We start from the raw sequence: 21432 nt of genomic DNA, 5'->3' as shown, positions 1-21432 counted from the left end.
ACCACGATCGTCTGGTTCACAGGCCCGTGCTCAATCCACTGAGCTACACCAGCCAGGCCCAAAGATATTTTAATATAAATTATCCTGGGAATTGGAATTAAGGAATTAGAAATGGAGAGACAAAATGTCAATTTATTAATTATTTAAATTTTTTCATAACATTGGTAGGTTTTGTGAAGTAGCCATAAACTAAACTGGGGCCATTAAATGCTCCATTTTCCAGCCTGGCTCAGTGCCTTTTGAACTATGTGACTTATCTGTACATTTGGAATCTAGAAACATTATTGTATTTTAGGTATACTGAAGTAAGTAATGTCCAGTAAAATGAACTTTTGTTGCTTTGACCTGGCCCTAAGATTTGGGAATAGAAGCCTGGGTAGAAAGGAAGAGACAATATTTGTTTTAAATTTATTTAATTGTCGTTCAAGTACAGTTTTATGTCTTTTATTCCCATCTCAGCCCACCCTCGCCAGTGCTCCCCACCTCCCTCCCGTTTCCACCCCCTTTAGTTGTTGTCCATGTGTCCTTTATACTAGTTCCTGTAAATCCTTCCCCTTTTCCCCTGAAATTCCCTCCCCTCTCCCCTCTGGTCACTGTCTGCCTGTTCTCTATTTCAGGAGACACAATATATTTTTTAAAGATTTTATTTATTTATTTTTAGAGGGGAAGGGAAGGAGAGGGAGAGAAATATCAATGTGTGGTTGCCTCTCATGTGTCCCCCACTGGGAACCAACCGGCCTGCAACCCAGGCATGTGCCCCGACCGGGAATCGAACTGCGATACTCTGTTTTGCAGGCCTGTGCTCAATCCCACTGAGCTACACCAGCCAGGGCAGAGACACAATATTTTTAATGGCCACAGAAATACAATGAATTTTTCAACTTTGATTATTTGTTTATGTTGATTAAATAAAACATGCTAGATTGTCTCCATTCTGTGATATACAACCTGATTGCTTCCATGAACACTTCCCTTGAACAACTTAGCATTAGGCCAGTCATTGTGAGATTACATCAGTCTTTTGAAGTGCAAAAGATTTGAATTTTGTTGAGGTCTAATTTGTCCAATTTTTTAAAATCAATCATGTTTTTGGTGTCATATCTATAAGAAATTTTTGCCATCTTCCTGTCAAGAACGTGGTATAGGCAGACATGGCTTGCCTCTTTGCACAACCACAATGAGATTACAACTAAAATATAGAACAACCATCACTCAGAACCAATAGAAATCCAGTTGAATGGAAGTCTGACAGCTACAGAATTAAAGAAGCCACATCCATCCAGACTGGTAGGAGGGGCACAGATGCAGAATGGGCTGGTCCATCACATGTGTAGTGAATAAAAATTTGGGAGGGATATCTCTGGAGCAAGAGTCCCAGTCTCACACCAGGGCTCCCAGCCCTGGGTTCCAGTGCCAGGAAGACAAGTGCCAGGAAGATAAGTCCCCACAACTTCTGGCTGCAAAAACCAGTGGGGATTGAGTCAGTGGAAGAAACTTCTGGAGCTCCAAACAGTTCCTCTTAAAGTACCCAGACATGGACTCACCTACTTTTACTCACTCTCTTAGGGCTCCAGCAACAAGGCAGAGGCTTGAGGGGCACCAGTGCTGTGGAGGGGGAGGCTGAGGTGTCTAGCATGTTGGCTAGCAGATGCCATTGTCCCTTTTCTGGGCCCTCTGCCCATAGAGCCAGCAGAGTGGGGCCATATCTGAGATTCCATCAAGCTGGCTAACACTGACCTTGGAGACCCCTAAAGGCTCTGTCCCACCCAGTTTTACTGGCTCAACCAAGCTGCTTGTCCATAAGAATGGCTGGTCTTGGCTCATAAATCCTATCAAACAAGTAACAGCTGGCTTCAGTGAGCCCTGGCACAGCCAGATTAGATTCACAGCTTGCTTCTTTACCTGGAAATCTTCAAGTTCAGCATAAGTAGCAGCCATCTCAGATTGCTTTACAGGTGAGGCAGGGTGGCCCCAGGCAAAACACAGGTGGGGGCTGATCTTTTTCTGCGCTACCTAGGAAACCCCAGGGGCCAACTCATCCTGTGGACAGCTACAGATCACATTGTCAAAGCAGCTCTAGCTAATACATAGGAACAAACACAGGGAGGCTGTCAAAACAAGTAGACCAAGAAATATGGCCCAAATGAAAGAACAGACCAAAACTCAAGAAAAATAGCTAAAGAAAATAGAGGCAAGCAATCTCTTAGATGCAGAGTTCAAAATACTGATGATAAGGATGCTCAAAGAACTTAGTGAGGACCTTAACAGCATAAAAAAGATCCAGTCAGAAATGAAGGGTACACTAATTGAAATAAAGAAAAAATTATCGGGGAACATCAATAGAGCAGATGGAGTAAAGAATCAGATCAGTGATTTGGAACATAAGGAGGAAAAAACCCCAAAACAATCAGAACAATAAAAAGAATAAAGAATCTACCCCCCCACCCCCCCCCCCCCCCCCCCCACCAAGGATAGTGTAAGCAGCTTGTGGGACAACTTTAAGCAATACAACATTTGCTTCATAGGGGTGCCAGAAGAAGAAGAAAAAGAGCAAGAAATTGGAAAAAATAGGCCCTGGCTGGTGTAGCTCAGTGGACTGAGCACAGGCCTGCGAACCAGAGGATGGTGGTTCGATTCCCAGTCAGGGCACATACCTGGGTTGCAGGCCAGTTCCCGGAGGGGACACACGATACATTGTGTGTCCTCGGCAGAGGCAATCATACATTGATATTTCTCTACCTCTCTCCTTCCCTTCCCCTCTAAAGATAAATAAATAAAAATATTTTTTAAAAAAGAAATTGGAAAAAATAATGAAAGAAAAATTTCCTAATTTGGTGAAGGAGAGACGGGAGGGCAGGTATGGGAGAATGGGTGAGTGATAAGGAGATTAAGAAGTACAAATAGTTAGTTCCAGAATAGTCATGGGAATGTAAAATACAGGAAAGGGAGTAGCAATAGAATTTACATGCATGACCCCTGGACATGAATAGGGTGGGGGGATTGCCTAAGGGAATGAGGGATACTGGGTAGAGAAAAGCAAAGGGGGAAAATCAGGACAACTTTAACAGCATAATCAATAACATATAATTTTTTTAGACTTTATTTATTTATATTTAGAGAGAGGGGAAGGGAGGGAGAAAGAGAGGGAAAGAAACATCAATGTGTGGTTGCCTCTCATGGGCCCCTTCCTGGGAACTTGGCCAGCAACCCAGGCGTGTGCCCTGACTGGGAATTGAACTGGCAACCCCTTGGCTTGCAGGCCCATGCTCAATCCACTGTGCCACACCAGCTAGAACTCTTTCATGTCTCTTATAAGGGGTGCTAATCCCATTCCTGAGGCTCCCACCAGTGAGGCCTAATTATATCCCAATGCATCTATTTCTAAATACCATCAAATTGGGAATTTGCACTTCAACCTAAGAACTTTTGGGAGACATAAGCATTTAGACTGTAGCATATGGATATAATGAGCGTCATGATCATTATTTCAGTTACAAATATTTGCTTCACTAATGTCAGATGGTGTATACACAATAGATTTTTAAGAACTTTTCTGAAGTATAGATTGCAATAACTTTTTTTTATTGTTGTTCAAGTGCAATTGTCTCCATTTTCCTGCCACCACTTCCCTCCATCCCATCCATAGCTGCCTCCCATCCTCAATCCTACCCACCTTTGGCTTTGTAAATAGTAATTTTTATTTTTATTTTAAAAGACTTATACATTTTATTTTTATATTTAAGTATATTTTATTGATTATGCTATTACAGTTGTCCCATTTATTTCCTCCCCTTTATTCCCCTCTGCCCTGCAATCCTCCTCCCACCAGCATTCTACTCCGAACCTTAGTTCATGTCTATGGATGAACATATAAGTTCTTTGTCTTATCCATTTTCTACACCGTTCTTAACCTCTCTGTCTATTTTGTACATACCATTTATGCTTCTTATTCCCTATACCTTTTCTCCTATTCTCCCTTCTTCCCTTCCCCTCCCCACTGATAACCCTCCATGTGATCTTCATTTCTGTAATTCTGTTTCTGTTCTAATTGTTTGCTTGGTTTGTTTTTTGTTTTAGGGTCAGTCATTGATAGTTGTGAGTTTGTTGTCATTTTACTGTTCGTAGTGTTGATCTTCTTCTTTTTCTTAGATGAGTGTCTTTAACCTGTCATATAAGAAGGGCTTGGTGATGATGAACTCCTTTAACTTGACCTTACCTGGGAAGCACTTTATCTGCTCTTTCATTCTAAATGATAGCTTTTCTAGGTAGGGCAATCTTGGCTGTAGGTCCTTGCCTTTCATGACTTGGAATACTTATTTCCAGTCCCTTCTTGCCTGCAAGGTTTCTTTTGAGAAATCAGCTGACAGTATTATGGGAACTCCTTTTTAGGTAGCTTTCTCCTTTCCTCATGCTGCTTTTAAGATTCTCTCTTTATCTTTCCTCTTGGGTAGTGTAATTATGATGTGCTATTAAGAATGATGGACTTTGCAAAGAGTCTCTGAAGTGTGGAATACAGCCCTTGAAATACAAATAAATAAAAAGAAACAGAATTCAGCAACAAACATCTTTATGGACAATAGACCTCAGCACTACTCTAAAAGATCTTCCCTTTTCCCCCTTTTTAAATGGATGGTACACACCCATGAGATGTATTCTGCCTTGGTCAAAGAGGACATCCAATACTGATGACTTCAATTTTCTTTTTCATGTTATGTTTACCCCCAGTTCCCAAAAGAAAATTTTGGAATATATATGACATCAGTGACAAATATATAATTTTTGAAATAATACCAATGATTGTTAGAAAAACATTAAGAATAAGCTTCCCTTCCCCATGTATTTATACCATCACAAAAAGAGGAAAAAATAAATTAAAAGACACAGGAAATAGGGAATCAAATACAGGAAAGAAAAAAAAGGGATTGTCAGAATGAAGGCAAAGCAAAGCCCCAAAGCAACAACAGCTCTGTGGTAATCCCAAAAAGGAACTTTCCCAGACCAGAGCAAGACAGCAAAAGAAAACTAGAAAATTCCAGGAAGGGTGCCTGGGTTGGGGAAGCAGCTAATGGACTGCCTACACAGCTGACCACGCAGAAGACTGTGTTGAGAGTATTTTACCAGCTTGTTGGAAGAGGTGAATAAATGTGGTCATAAATCAAAGAATATGAACATTTTAAAAATGAGGCAATTACTAATTTCAGGAAAAACGAAAGCTTCTCACAATACATGTGATTACAACACACTGTGTAGCAGGGAGTGATATTTACATAGTCATATTAGGGAATTACCAAATTGTGACGTGGCCATGTTGTCAGCGTGGGAGGGGAGGAGAGGAGAGGCTACCAAAGAATGAGTGATCTTCAGCTGCCATAGGAAGTCAATTGATAACATCTAAAATATGTTGTGTTTGTAGCCTAACAAATAAAAAGTATGTTGTGCTAAAAAACACACATTAAGAATAAGCTTATCACATAGAAATTTTATAAATTAATTGGAGCCCAAAGCACACTTATAGTCATGAGGCATATTCTAGAAGCTAATGATCTGCTTTTTTTGACTATACATGGTAGGCTTGCAAAAAAAAAATCTTATTATGTATTAATCTGTTTTGGGATCCTCTAACACTAGCCTGCCTGTAAATAGGTTGCTTTGTTTTTTCTCCTTCTTTGTCTCTTTTTATTCCCTATTTCTTGAAGATTTACTCTGTTCTTTATATCGGCTTAAAGTATCATGTTGTCATGTTGTATGTTGATTGTTTAAATTTTTCCATTTTATCATAATAGGAACTTTCTCTCTCTCTAAGTACTTCTATTTTTTGTCTTTTTCTAAATAGTTGTTCAAGTATAGTTATCTACATTTTCCTGCCACCACTTTCCCTACCCTACCTGCCCCATCTCCCACCCTCAATCCTACCTCCCTTTGGCTTTGTCCATGGGTCCTTTATACTTGTTCCTTGATAACCCTTCTTCTTCTCTCTATTTTTAATTTTCCTTTTAAAAGTATTATTTCTTATTTCTTATTTTAAAGAACAAATACTTAAAAATTCCTCTAATATATTTATTTTTGCATTGTTTATTATTTTCTTTTTCTTCCTTTTCTCTTAAATTTTTTCACTTAATTTTTTTTTGTAATAGCCATAGCTACACTACTGACGTAGCCAAAGAGAGACTCTGTATTACAATTGAACAAAGGTAAGGTTTTATTCCTTAAATTTCTTTCTAATGAGTCTCTCAGTCAATCTAAGGATGGCCTCCTAAAACCCTTTTCTTAATCACATGTTGGCTAACTTTCCTCAATGTACCCCATGCTCTACAGATATCATATTCAGTCTTTGTATAAAAGATATTGCTTCCTAAAATTGCATACCATCTAATTCTTATAGGTATCTGTTTTAAAACTTGTGATTTCTAAAATAGTTGTTAGCCTTTTGCATAAATAGTGGTAATAGAGAACCAAGAATTAGGAGAGTGCCATTTGGGAAATGATTTTTTCATGTAATATGCCTAACATAACTGTGTTGATAATCCAAACAGTGGTAACTCCCCCACTATAAAGATATTAATGGGGGTTTATATTTACTACCAGCACCCATGAATACTCTACCTTAGTAGAGATTCTAAGTCAAGCTCTTGGTATAGCTTTTACACCAGCCTGGTGCTAATTTAGTTATTTCCCGGGGAATCCTCTTTGTTTTGCAGAATCATAGGAGTATCCTTTGGGCATAAGGCCCTTCTAGCTCCTTTTCCTTACTATTTGGATTAAGAGTATATTTTTAAGCCCTGGCTGGTGTAGCTCAGTAGACTGAGTGAGGGCCTGCGAACCAGGTGATCGCAGTTCGATTCCCACTCAGGGCACATGCCTGGGTTGCAGGCCAGTTCCCAGCAGGGGGGCACACAAGAGGCAACCGTACATTGATATTTCTCTCCCTCTCTCCTTCCCTTCCCCTCTGAAGATAAATAAATAAAATCTAAAAAAAAAAAGAACATATTTTTAGCCCTGGCTGGTATAGCTCAGTGAATTGAGCATGGTCCTGGGAACCAAAGGGTTGCTGGTTCAATACCCAGTCAGGACACGTGCCTGGGTTGCAGACCAAGTAGGGAGTTCACAAGAGGCAACCACACATTGCTGTTTCTCTCCCTCTCTTTCTTCTTCCCTTTTTATCTCTCCTAAAATAAATAAAATCTTTTAAAAATATGTATTTTTTAAATATTAAATAAGGAAAATAATAATCTTTCTCCTTGGAATTACATTATTTTATTTTTTAAAATATTTTATTTATTTATCTTTAGAGGGGAAGGGAAAGAACGAGGGAGAAAAACATCAATGTATGGTTACCTCTTATGAGTCCCCTGCTGGGAACTGGCCTGCCACCTAGGCATGTGCCCTGACTGGGAATTGAACCACAATCTTTTGGTTCATAGGCCCATGCTCAATCCACTGAGCTACACCAGCCAGGGCTGGAATTACATGATTTTAAAATATGGAAATTGGATTTATTTCCACCAAAATGTTTCACTATAATGCTGCTTTTTTTTAATGTTAAACTGAGAAAGGCTTTGTTATTTCTTGCATTAATCTCATTGGAAAATCTTCATTTTACTTGTCATTGAGTGTATAATAGTCCATCTTAGAAAAAATTTTAGTGTGAAATAGGGAGACTCATAATAGTGGGTAAAATATAAGGTATGACTATGAAGTGGTATAGCCACTATGGAAAACAGTATGAAGATTCCTCAAAAAATTAAAAATACAGTTAACAGGCTGACAGTGTCCAGAGGGGAGAAGGGAGGGAATTTCAGAAGAAAAGGGGAAGGGTTTACAGGAACAAGTATAAAAGACACATAGACAAAAACTAGGGGGGGGTGGAAATGGGAGGGAGTGGGGAAGGGCTGGGATGGGAGTAAAAGACAGAAAACTATACTTGAAAAACAATTAAAAAATTAAAAAAATAGAGTTAACATATGACCCAGCAACCCCTCTTCTGCGTATCTACCCCCCAAATTTGAAGACATATGCATCCCCATGCTCATTGCAACATTATTCACAATGGCCAAGATGTGAAAACAACCAATTTTTTTTGATAGATGATTGAATAAAGAAGATGTGGTACATATGTGCCATGGAATACTACTCAGCCACAGGAAAATATTAAGTACTGCCATTTGCAACAACATGGATGGATCTTGAGAATACCATGCTAAGTGAAATGCTAAATCAGATAGGAAAAGTCAAGAACCATATGATTTCACTCATGTAGGATATAAAACTGAAAGCAACAAATGAATAAATGAGAGAAACAAACAAAAATAACTCATAGATACAGACAACAGTATGGTAGTTGCCAGAGGGAAGGGGGTAATAAAGAGTAAAGGGGATCAAATATATAGTAATGAAAGAAGATTTGACTTTGGGTGGTGGGCACACAATGCAATGTATAAATGAGGTATTATAGAATTGTATACTTGAGACCTATATAATTTTATTAACCAATAAGTTTAATTAAAAAGAAAAAACCCATGAAGTATGATATTAAAAACCTGGATTGGCATCCTCTATTGGCCAAGTGACCTTGGAAAAATTAGTTGATCTTTCTTATCTTTAGCTTCTTCATTTGCAAAATAGGAAAGATGTTACCTAACAGGGTTATTGTCAGACTCAAATGAGATATTTTTGAAGGTGCTTTATAAATATATATAAGTATTATAATTCTAAATAATAATATGTTATTATTATTTTATAAGTTTTTTGTTCTAAGAGCCATTCATGGTGTGAGAGGCAATAAAGTTAAGTCACATTGCTTAAGTTCAAATTCCAAATTTTCCACTTGCTAGAGGTCTGACCTGACCTCACATAGCCTCACTTTCATGTTCTATGAAATGAAAATATAATAGTATTAATCTCATAGGGTTGTCACGAAGATTAAATAAGATAATCCATGTAAAACACTTCCAACAGTGTTCAGCACATTCAATAAATGCTACCTATCATCACCATCATCATGATTGTCCTTTGATTAAAAAAGGAAGCTCTTTTCCTAAATTAAAAACTATATTTACCATTTATCAAGTGGTAAATTATCAAATCAACTTTATTCTGCATTAAATTATCAGCACAATTAATTTTCCTTAGTGGTGAATACATATATAAATACAAAGATACAGTTTTCTTTAATGGAGAACATTCATTGATGTAGTAAATATTTTAAATAGTAAGTATTCCTGCCCTGGCTGGTGTGGCTCAGTGGATCGAGTATTCCTGTGAACCAAAAGGTTGATGATTCAATTCCTGGTCAGGGCACATGCCTGGGTTGCAGGCCAGGTTCCTGGTTGGGGGCATGGTTTGGGGGCATGCAAAAGGCAACTGATGACTGATGTATCTTTTGCACATTGATGTTTCTCTCCCTCTCCTTCTCCCTCCATTCCCCTTTCTCTAAAAGTAAACAAATAAAATATTTAAAAAATAGTAGATGTTCTTGATAAGTTTTATACATATACTATTTTGATAAATTTAATTATGTTTTGAGTATAGTAAGGAAATTTAGAAAATAACTTGTGAAAATAAAACTGTTGAATAATAAAGGACCCTTTGAAATGTGATTGCTCACTAATTTATTCATCCTTAAAATCAACTTTTTATATTTAAAAAAGAAATCTGACTACATTTATACTCACTAATAACTTATGAGAATTAATTCATTGTATAATCTATTTTAAAGGAATCACAAAAATGATCAAAGCAGCAGCCTTGATGGAGCAGTTTAAACATGCCGGAGACAATGAATTAAATCAAGTAATTTCTTCAGGTAAATGCCTAATGTAAGGTAAAGTCTGACCAAACTAAGACTGGAGTTTGAAAATGCATGAATAACTAACTAAAAGATTGTGATTTTTGTTGTGAACGAATAAATTTAGCAAGATCTAGAGTAGTGTAAATAGTTGAGATTAACTTCTAATACTTAGGTTAAACTTTTATCCTTTTTCTCATTTACATGGAAGACATGACTTTTACCACTTACAGCTCAAGTATGATTGCTTCACATTTTGTGTTAATACTTTGGTGAAGTGTACAACATAGAGTGAATTAAATGATTGATGATTGCTACACAGTCCAATACTGATTTCAGCCAGTCAAAATGTTGCAGTGTTTGGCTTAATTACAGGAAGAGTCTGAGACACATGGTTTCTGTGACAACCCAGTTCAGGTGACCTGGGTATGTCCTGCCAATGTGTTTCTGTAGAATAAATAAGCTGTTTGTAAACAGAACGGCTAAGCATCTTCTCACAAGATTTCAAGTTCACAAAGTATGAGGCAACTGGATAAAAGGTGAAAGGTGAAAGGTAATAAGCCATGTGGGCTTGTTCTTTTGTGGAGCCTTTGGCTGCCTTTCAGACTGAGGTCTTGGAAACAGTTCAGACACAGGCCTTTTGCCAAAAGACTACTGAGAGTTGGCTCAGGCAGGATTCTATTACAAAGTCCTCTCCCTTTCTTTCTCTTACTCTTTCTGTCTTGTGTCCTGCTGTCTGAAATTTATAAAAATGTAAAGCATTATATAAAAACTAAGTATATAAATAAAGCAGCCCAATAAATTCATGTTTTACATAAATAAATTTAGAATAACTTTTCCTTTAAGGACAGAGTTACACTGTCATTACCAATTAGTCGCCTTATATCCCCCTCCCCTAAAAGCACTACATTGTTTTGTCCGTGTGTCCTTTTTCCTTTTTGCTCAGTTCCTCCACTCATAACCCTCTTCCCTGCATATCTCTCATCCTGCTCTCTATCTATGAATCTATCTGTATTTTGCTTGGTTGTTCAGTCTGTTCATTAGATTCTACCTATGAGTGAAAGCATATGATATTTGTCTCTCTGACTGGTTTATTTCACTTAGTATAATGTAGATCCATCCATACTGTTGCAAAGGGTAAAGCTTTCTTCTTTTTTGTGGCTGAGTAGAATTTCACTGTGTAAATGTCCCATAGTTGTTTTATCCACTCACCTACTAAAGGACACTTCAGCTGCTTCCCTATCTTGGCTATTGTAATATAATATTGTAATATTGTAATATAAATAATGCTGCAATGAACATAGGGGTGCTTATATTCTTTCAAATTAGTGTTTTGGGTTCCTTCGGATGTATTTTCAGAAGTGGGATTTCTGGATAGAAAGGCAGATCCATTTTTAATTTTTTGAAGTATCTCTATATTGCTTTCCACAATGGCTGCACCAGTTTTCATTCCCATCAACAATGCAAAAGATTCAATTCCTAGTCAGGGCACATGCCTGGGCTGCAGGCCAGTTCCCAGCAGGGGACACACGAGAGGCAACCATACATTGATATTTCTCTCCCTCTCTCCTTCCCTTCCCCTCTAAAGATAAATAAATAAAAATTAAAAAAATAAAATAAATTAAAAAAAAGAAAAAAATTAAAAAAAACCAATGCAAAAGAATTTCCCTTTCTCCACATGCTCACCAGTGCTTATTGTTTGTTGGTTTATTGATGATAGCCACTCTGACAGGTGTGAGATGATATCTTATTCTGGTTTTAATTTGCATTTCTCTGATTCAAGGTGATGAACAACAAAGTACATTTTAGAAAAAGATTAAGTATATCTCAATAACAAAGAAGAGTAAAACTATTGACAGAAAAACTCAGGGCAATTTTAGGCTTTTAAAAGAAGTGGTATATATCTACTCTACTCAAGTCATCAGAGGCAGTCTTTAAACAGCCTAGTGAGATATTTTAATTAATGAGCTCTTCTACAAGTATATGTTATGTATTGAGTGTTAAGATTTGCTGTGTATTATAAAGAAAAAGATATAATTAGGCTTCCTAGAAATTTCTTCTCTCTCTAGATTTATTGCTGTTATTCTTGCTCAGAGTAGGAATTCATTCCAGGAGTAAAGAAACAAAAAAACAAAGTAAATGTCAGATATACCTTCTCTGGCATTAAAACTTGGCTTGAAGAGCCTTTGTTAGTTCCTTGGCTATTATATCTGCCTGCTTTACTGGCTTGCTCTGTCTCGTTTGAACACTACTACAGAGGTAGAACTTCTATTATGGTCAATTTTGGTATATTTTCATCCTTGGGTTGAAATACTTTGTTAATAAACTTGTAGGACACTAAATCCTCTTTAGGTTAGAAAAGGTGGGGAAAGGAACGGTGAAAAGGTGGCAAAAGAATTATTCCCAAACACAAAGTATGAGCCACAGTATATTTAACCATAAATCTACTTTTTGGGATGGTAGCAATTAGAGAAATCACCCAAATAAATAGAAAAGTAGAACACTTCATAAAATTTTATGTAAGTCCTAGTGGAAACCAGAACATGTAGTTTGGGTCATAACCAGTGATACTTTGGGTTTTATTGTTTATTGTACTAATAAGGATAAGTGTGGAAAGGATTGGACTTTCCAGTGTGTTTCCTAAAGTCTGATTTCTTTTTTTCTTTTAAAATAATGAAAGAAACCCATTTGTTTTAATAGAATTTTCCAAGAATATCTTAATTCACAGGCGGTCTTGTCTTTATCTATTTTCTTTAGAAAGCACTAAAAGAAAAATATTCCCTGAAGTTTGAGAAGTCATTTTCCATTATTTTCATTTCCTTGAATTTCTTGGTTTTAAGAACACTTATACAAGAATGAGTTATTATATGTGTTGGTAAACAAGTTGTTCTTCTTTGTTTTTCCTTTTCTCTTTTTTCAGTATATTTTATTGACTGTGCTATTACAGTTGTCCCATTTTTTTCTCCCCTTTATTTCCTTCTGCCCTGCACCTTCCACTCTCCAGCATTCCCCTCTTCCTTAGTTCATATCCATTGGTCATATATGTAAGTTATTTGGCTTCTCCATTTCCTATACTATTCTTAACCTCTCCCTATTTATTTTGTGCATACCAATTATGTTTCTTATTCCCTGTACTCTTTTCCCCTATTCTCCTTTACTCCCTGCACCTCCCCCGCCCGGCCCTGCTTATAACCCTCCATGTAGTCTCCTTTTCTGTGATTCTGTTCCTGTTCTAGTTGTTTGCTTAGTTTGTTTTTTAGGTTCAGTTGTTAATGGTTGTGATTTTGTTGTCATTTTACTGTTCATGTTTTTAGCCCTCTTCTTTTTCTTAGATAAGTCCCTTTAACATTTCATATAATAAGGGCTTGGTGATGATGAACTCCTTTAGTTTTACCTTGTGTGGGAAGCATTTTATCTGCTCTTCCATTCTAAATGATAGCTTTGCTGGGTAGATTAATCTTGGATGTAAGTCCTTGCCTTTCATGACTTCGAATACTTCTTTCCAGCCCCTTCTTACCTGCAAGGTTTCTATTGAGAAATCAGCTGACAATCTATGGGAACTCCTTTGTAGGCAACTGTCTCCTTTTACCTTGCTGCTTTTATGATTCTCTTTATCTTTAACCATTGACATTTTCATTATGATGTGTGTCTTGGTGTGGTCCTCTTTGAGTCCATCTTGTTTGGGACTCTCTGTGCTTTCTGGGCTTATATGTCTTTTTCCTTCACCAAATTAGGGAAGTTTTCTTTCATTATTTTCTCAAATAAGTTTTCAATTTCTTCCTCTTCCTCTTCTCCATCTGGCATCCCTATGATTCTGATGTTGGCCTTTCAGTGATGTTCCAGAGTCTACTTAAACTTGCCTAATTTTTTTGAATTCTTGTTTATTCATTTTGTTCTGGTTGAATATTTCTTTTTTCCTTATGTTTCAAATCATTGATTTGAATCCTGGCTTCCTTCCCTTCACTGATGGTTTCAGAATATCACTGATGATTTTCTTTTCTTTTTTTTTAACAAAAATTCTTTTAAATCATTTTATTAATGTTCAAATACAGTTGTCTCTGATTTTCTTTGTGTCCTTTAGTAGAGCTTTCATTTCTTCCCATATACTTTTGCCATATTCAGTGAGATCTTTGACCATTCTGACCACCAGTGTTTTGAACTCTGCATCTGATAGGTTGGCTACCTCCAAATTACTTAGTTCTTTTTCTGGAGTTCTGTTTTGTTTCTTCACTTGGGGTATATTTCTTTGTCTCCTGATTTTGGCAGCCTCCCTGAGTCTGTGTACTGGATAGAGCTGCTTTGATTCCATTTTAGTGCACCTGTTAAGTCATATGAGTGAAGCCTTTGTTGTTCACCGGGGTGGGGCAACCATGGTTCTGTGTGGGGGAGTGGTCAAAGAGGGAATAATGCTACTGCTAGCTGACTTCTGGGGGCTTGCCTGACCTTTGCCCCATTTCCAGTCACTTCACCAACTTTCTGTATATGACTGGCACCCCTCCAGCTGTTGTCCTGGTTGTGATTCCCAGGGTGGGTAGCTTTGAGTCCGTTCTGGCTCTCTTTATAACCTGGCAGTTTCTTCTGCCACTCCAACCCCCACTGGGTTTACAGCCGGAACTTATGAAACTTCCTTTTTTCTGGTATCGAAGTCCCAGGCTTCATGGTCTGGCCTGGAGATGGGCTCCCTGGCTCACAATGTGTCTCCCTGGTTTTTATCCACCACACGTGAATATGGGGCTGCCCATTCCACTGGTGACTACTGCCTCACTGCCCCTAGCTCACTGCCACCACACCAAATCCTCTCTGCCCTGAATCCCCATTTTTGTCCCTCCTACTCATTTGGATGAATATAGCTTCTTTATATCCTTGGTTGTTGGACTTATGTATAGTTCTGGGTGTTTTTCTGGGTGATTTTCTGGCATTTCTGAGTGTTGTTCATTTTTATGTTACTTGTATTCCTTCTTTTTTGTGTGTGTGTGTTCCTTCTTATGGTTATGCAGTGGGGCAAGGCATGTCTCCCTATGCCTTTATCTTGACCAGACTACTCTTTGTGTTTTTTCTATATATTGGATAGAGCTGCCTTGACTCCCTGTCTTAGTAGTGTGGTCTATTGTAGAAAAGTGTACCGGTAAGTTGGATGGGGTAATCACCAGGATGGGGCAACCTGTGTGAAGAAGGTTGATGGAGTCTCAGATATGGTATTGCCTCTCTGTGGCTCTGTGTGGGGGAGGGCTCAGAAAAGGGACAATGGTCCCTGCCTGGCCTCTGGGATTTTGTTCGGGAGGAAGCTGTCCCCAGGTACCTGCCCTGATGCCATATATTTTAGTTTCTCCCTGTATGTCAGTGGTGCCCTTCCAGCTGCTGCCCCAGTGCTGGAGCCCAGGGAAGTAAGTCTGAGTAAGTCATAGGACTCTGAGGGCCTTTAAGAGTAGGCTCCTGGAAATCCTGAAGTTTCCTCTGCTATCCCAACCCACATTGGTTTTTACAGGCAGAAGTTATGGGGACTTATCTTCCTGGCACTAGAACCCTGGGCCGGGTGGTATGGTGTAGGGCTGGTATCCCTCACTCCTGAAATGTCCCTCCTGATTTTCATATATCATCTTGGGTATGGGATGGCCCATTCTGTGTTCTGCATCTCTGCCTCTCCTACCTGTCTGGATTAATGTGGTTTCTTTAATTCCTTGGTTGCCAGACTTCCATATAGCTCGATTTTGTGATGATTCTGGGTGATAGTTGTTTTGTAATATAGTTGTAATTTTTTCTGTGGTTGTTTAAGGAGCTGAGTGGTGTTTACCTACGCCTCTATCTTCTGTTACCATGTAATTCTTTTTTTGGTAAGATTTTACTTATTTACTTTTAGAGAGAGGTAAAGGGAGGGAGAAATAGAGGAAGAGAAACATAGATGTACTAGAGATAACATCCATTGTTTGCCTCTCACGTGACCCCAGTTGGGGACCTGGCCCACAACCTGGGCAAATGCCTTTACCAGGAACCTTTTTGAATAGCAATCTTTTGGTTTGCAGACTGGCACTCACTGAGTCACACCAGCCATGGCAAATTCTTTAGTTTCTTTTTATGATTCTTTGTATTTGTGTGGTATCAGTTGTAATAACTCCTTTCATTTCCAATTTTGTTTAAATCTTATTTCTCTTTTCAGTAAGTCTAGCTAAAGGTTTGTTTATTTTGTTTACATTTTCAAAAATCAGCTTGTGGTTTCACTGAGCTATTTTCTTTTAGCCTTTATTTCATTTTTTTTCTGGCCAAGATGGAGGTATAGGTAGACACATTGTGCCTCCTCAGACAATCAAAAGAAGGACAACAAATTTAAAAACAAAAAACATCCAGAACTCACAGAAAATTGAGTTGTATGTAAGTCCTACAACCAGGGAGTTAAAGAAGAAACATTCATCTGGTAGGAGGGGTGGAGATGGGCAGCCAGGCAGAGCGGACTCAGGCAAGGCTGTGGCTGGTGGACCCAGTTGTGTGCAGATGAACTGGCAGGAATAACTGGGGAATGAAACAGACTATGCAACAAAGAGTTCCAGCAGGGAAATAAAGCCTCAAAGCTCTGATTGAAAACACCTGTGTGTGTTGAGGTGGCAGTGGGAGAAATTCTCAGCCTTACAGGAGAGTTCATTGGAGAGACCCACAAGATCCTAGAATGTACACAAACTCACCCACCCAGGAATCATTACCAGAAGGGCCCAATTTGCTTGTGGGTGGTGGAAGAAGTGACTGAAAGCTGGTAGAGAGCGGTGCAAGTGGCACCTTGGACCCCTTCCCCACATATAGCATCACAGTGCAGCAAAGTGGGTTGCCCCACTCTGGTGAACACCTAAGGTTCCACCCCTTACTAGGTAACAGGCTCAAGGAGACAAAAAAATGGCCCAAATGAAAGAACAGATCAAAGCCCTAGAAAATATACAACTAAGCAACAAAGAGATAGCCAAGCTATCAGAGGCACAGTTCAAAATACTGGTGATCAGGATGCTCACAGAATTGCTTAGATTTGGTCACAGATTAGATGAAAAAACGAAGGCTATGCTAAGTAAAGTAAAGGAAAATGTACAGAGAACCAACCGTGAAGGGAAGGAAACCAGGACTCAAATAAACTGCGTGGACAGAAGGAAGAAATAAGTGTTCAACTAGACCAGAATGAATAAACAAGAATTCAAAAAAATGAGGAGAGGCTTGGAACCTCCAGGACATCTTTAAATGTTCCAACATCTGGATCATAAGGGTGCCAGAAGAAGAAGAGGAAGAACAAGAAATTGAAAACTTATTTGAAAAAATAATGAAAGAGAATTTCTCCAATCTGACAAAGGAAATAGACTTCCAGGAAATCCAGGAAGCTCATAGAGTCCCAAAGAAGTTGGACCCAAGGAGGAACACACCAAGGCACATCATAATTACATTAGTGCAGGGGTGGAAATGGAAGGGAGGTTGGGAGGACGGGGGTGGTGGGCTGGAATGGGAATAAAAGAAAACCATACTTGAACAATAATTAAATAAATAAATTGCATTAGTGAAGATCAAAGATAAGGAAAGAGTCTTAAAGGCAGCAAGAGAAAAGGAGACAGTTACCTACAAAGGGGTTCCCATTAGACTATCAGCTGATTTCTCAAAACAAAACAAAACAAAAAAACCTTGCAGGCAAGAAGGGCCTGGAAACAAGTATTTGAAGGCATGAAAGGCAAGGACCTAAATCCAAGATTACTCTATCCAGCAGAACTATCATTCAGAAAGGAAGGGCAAATAAAGTGCTTCCCAGATGAGGTCAATTTAAAAGAGTTCATCATCACCAAGCTCTTATTATATGAAATGTTAAAGGGACTTCCCTAAAAAAAGAAAATATATATAAACAGCAAAATGACAACAAACTCACAGTTATTAACAACTGAACCTAAAATAAAAACAAAAACAGAAACAAACTCTGCAAACAACTAGAACAGGAACAGACTCATAGAAATGGAGATCACATAGAGGGTTACCAGTGGGGGCATGGGTGGGGAGAGAGAGGGAAAAGGTACAGAAAATAAGTATCACAAATGGTAAGTAGAAGATAGACAGGGGCAGGTTGAGAATAGTATAGGAAATGTAGAAGCCAAAGAACTTATATATATTACTTAGGGACATGAACCAAAGGTGGGAAATGGGGTGAGAAGGGGTACACAGGGCAGAGGGGAATAGAGGAGGGAAATGGGACAACTGTAATAGTATAGTGAATAAAATACATATTTTTAAATATTTATTTTCTTTTTTTAGTTTTATTGAATTTATTAGGCTGACATTGTTTAATAAATTATATAGGTTTCACATGTGCAATTCTACAATACATCATTTGTATATTGTATTATATATTCACCACCCAAAGTAAAGTCTTCTTTAACCCCACTTATTCCCCTTTTAACTTCCTCTACCTCCCCTCACTGGTAATCTACCACTGGTAAACTACCTTCCCTCTGGTAATCACCATACCGTTGTCTAAGTGTGAAGTGTTTTGTTTTTTCTTTTTTGCTTAATCACTTCACCTTTTTCACCCAGTTCCCAGCACCCTCCACTCTTAGCAGCTATCAGTCTGTTTTCTGTATCTATGAGTCTGTGTCTATTTTGTTTGTTTATTTTGTTCATTAGATTATGCGTATAAGTGAAATTATATGGCATTTGTCTTTCTCTGATGGGCTTATTTCACTTACCTTTTAAAAAATATTTTATTTATTTATTTTTAGAGAGAGTGAATGGGAGGGGCAGAGGCATCAATGCATGAGAGATACGTCTATCAGTTTCCCCTTGCACACCCCTAACTGGGGACCTGGCCTCAACCCAGGCATGTACCCTGACTGGGAATCGAACCAACAACCTTTTGGTTCATGGGTCAGCACTCAGTCCACTGAGCTAAATTAGACAGGGCTCATTTATATTTTTATGGCCAAGAAGTATTCCATTGTGTAAACGTACCATCACATATCTACTCATCTACTGCTGGGCACTTGGGCTGCTTCCAACTCTTGGCTATTGTAAATAGCACTGCAATGAACATAGGAGTGCATCCCCTATTATTAATTCTAATAGTAACATGGTATACTATCATAATGAATGAACCGGTATCGACATATTGTTTTTAACTAAAGTCCATACTTTATTCAGATTATAGTTTTAATATGATCTCCTTTTTCTGTTCCAGGAGCCTGTCCAGGCTGCCACATCTCATTTTACTGTCATTTTATTTATTTTTGCTTAGATCTTTTTAAATTTCCTTTCTTCTAGCAACTTTGGACTTAATTTTTTTCTTTTTCTAATTGCTTGAGGTGTAAAGTTAGGTTGTTTATTTGGTCTGCTTGATGGTGTCCCATAAGTCTCTTAAGGTATCTTCACTCTTTTTTTAAATTCTCTATCCCTTTTGTTCCTCTGCTTGGATGAGTTCCACTGCCCTGTCTTTGGTTCGCTGTTTCTTTCTTTCACTTCATTTAGTCTTCTGTTGAACCCTGTATTGATTTTTTCACTAGTTATTGTATTTTTCAACTTAGTTATTTGTGTTTGGTGCTTTCTTACATATTTCTGTTTCTTTGTTGATATTCTCACTTTGTTCATGCATTGTTCTCATGATCATTTGTATTACCATTATTTTTAACATTATTAGGTAATTTTCTTATCTTTGTATCATTAACATCTTTTCTGAGCTTTTCTAAAAAATTTTAATTTTTTAAATTTTAATTTTTTTATCTTTCTGTTTTGCTGACTTGTTGTTCTGTTAATTCTGTTCCACTTATAGCTGAGATCATATGGTATTTGTCTTTTACCACCTGGCTGATTTCACTTAACATAGTGTTTTCTAATTCTGTCCATGATGTCACAAAGGGTAGGAGTTCCTTCTTTCTTTCTGCTATGGAGAAATCCCATTGCGTAAATATATCAGTTTTTTTATCCACTCCTTTACTGATGGACGCTTAGGCTGTTTCCAGCCCTTGGTTATTGTAAATTGTGCTACTATGAAAATTGGGGTGCATAGGTTCTTTTGAATTGGCATTTCAGGATTCTTAGGGTATAATCCCGCAGTAGAATTGCCAGGTCAAGAGGCAGTTCAATTTTTAGTTTTCTGAGGAGATTCCATACTGTTTTCCACAGTGGCTGTATCAGTCTGCATTCCCACCAACAGTGTACTAGGGTTCCCTTTTCTCTACAACCTCACCAGCACTTGTTGCTTGTTGATGTTTGTGATAGCCATTCTGACTGGTGTGAAGTGGTATCTCATTGCGGTTTTAATTTGCATCTCTCTGATGGCTAGTGATGCTGAGTATCTTTTCATATGTCTCTGAGCCCTTTTCTATGTCCTTCTTGGAGAAAGGTCTGTTCAGGTCCTTTGCCAATTTTTAAAATTGGGTTGTCTTCCTGATGTAGAGCTATGTGAGCTATTATATATTTTGGAGATCAAATCCTTGTCTGAGATACCCTTGGCAAATATATTTTCCCATATAGTGTGTTTGTTCCTTTTTCATTTTGCTGATGTTTTCTTTAGCCATGCAGAAACCTTTTAATTTGATGAAGTCCCATTTGTTTATTTGTTCCTTTATATCCATTGCTCCAGGGGACATATTGATGGAATTATTGCTGTGTGGAATATCCAATATTTTCCTACCTATGTTCTCCTCTGGGACTTTCATGATGTCGTTAACTTATATTTCAGTCTTTTATCCATCTTAAGTTTATTTTTGTGTATGGTGTAAGCTGGTGGTTGAGTTTCATTTTTTTTGCATGTCCACATCTCCCAGAAGCAAGATTTGCACACATTTTAAAGTAAGGGTTATGGATGTCGTATACATGTCATGAAACTGGTATCCCAGAAACTGGTATCTCCTTTCATTTCTGGCCAGGTCAGCTTCTCTGTAGCACAGCTCAGTATGTCCGGTTTTATGTGTTTGTTTTTCAGTGTCCATCAATGGATTAATGGATAAAGAAGATATGAGATATCTGTATACCTACCTATCTATAAAATGTGGAATATTATTCAGCCATGAGAGTTTAGGAAATCTTGCCATTGGTGATGACATGGGCCTGGAGGTTACTATGCTAAATGAAATAAGCCAGACAGAGAAAGACAAGTACTGCATGGTGTCACTTATCTGTGGAATAAAGAACAAACTTCAAACTCAGAAACAGAGTAGAAGGTGGGTGAAATATGGAGAGGATGGTAAAAAGGCAAAAACTTTCAGCTTTAGGAGGCATAATATGTAAAGTAATATAAAACATGGTGACTATACTTGACAACACTATTCAAAAATGTACAGATATTGGAATCTGATTTTCAGTCTGTCATTTATGACTTCTGTGATTTACTTTTGGGCAAATAATTCAATGTGCTTGAACTATAGTTTTGAAAAATTTATTAGGGTCACATCAGTTAATAGGATTATAGCGGTTTCAAGTGTACATTTCTTTTTTAAAAATTTATTTAATTATTTTTCAAGTACAGTTTTCTGTCTATTACTCCCATCCCATCCCACCTGCCGTGTTCCCCTCTCCCTCCCATTTCCACCCTCTCAGTTGTTGTCCATGTATCCTTTATATATGTTCCTCTATATCCCTCCCCTATTTCCCCTGAAATTCCCTCCCCTCTGGTCACTGTCAGCCTGTTCTCTATTTCAGTGTCTTTG

General features: G+C 38.0%; 1 long non-coding RNA gene across 1 annotated transcript in view; it reads left to right on the top strand.

Annotated features, from left to right (window-relative positions):
• The window catches only part of LOC118977299 (uncharacterized), a 42873-nt gene extending 33070 nt beyond the window's left edge, over window positions 1–9803 (top strand). Inside the window, exon 5 of the long non-coding RNA XR_005064494.1 lies at window positions 9716–9803. This is a non-coding gene — a long non-coding RNA (uncharacterized LOC118977299). The remainder of the gene's footprint in view (window positions 1–9715) is intronic.
• The last annotated feature ends 11629 nt before the right edge of the window (window positions 9804–21432 follow it).

This window comes from Sturnira hondurensis, unplaced genomic scaffold (assembly GCF_014824575.4).
Source record: "Sturnira hondurensis isolate 20B ecotype Veracruz unplaced genomic scaffold, ASM1482457v3 Scaffold0021354, whole genome shotgun sequence".
Taxonomy (NCBI): Eukaryota; Metazoa; Chordata; class Mammalia; order Chiroptera; family Phyllostomidae; genus Sturnira; species Sturnira hondurensis.
Note: the sequence above shows the minus strand (reverse complement) of the source record. Positions and strands in the feature narration are given on the sequence as shown.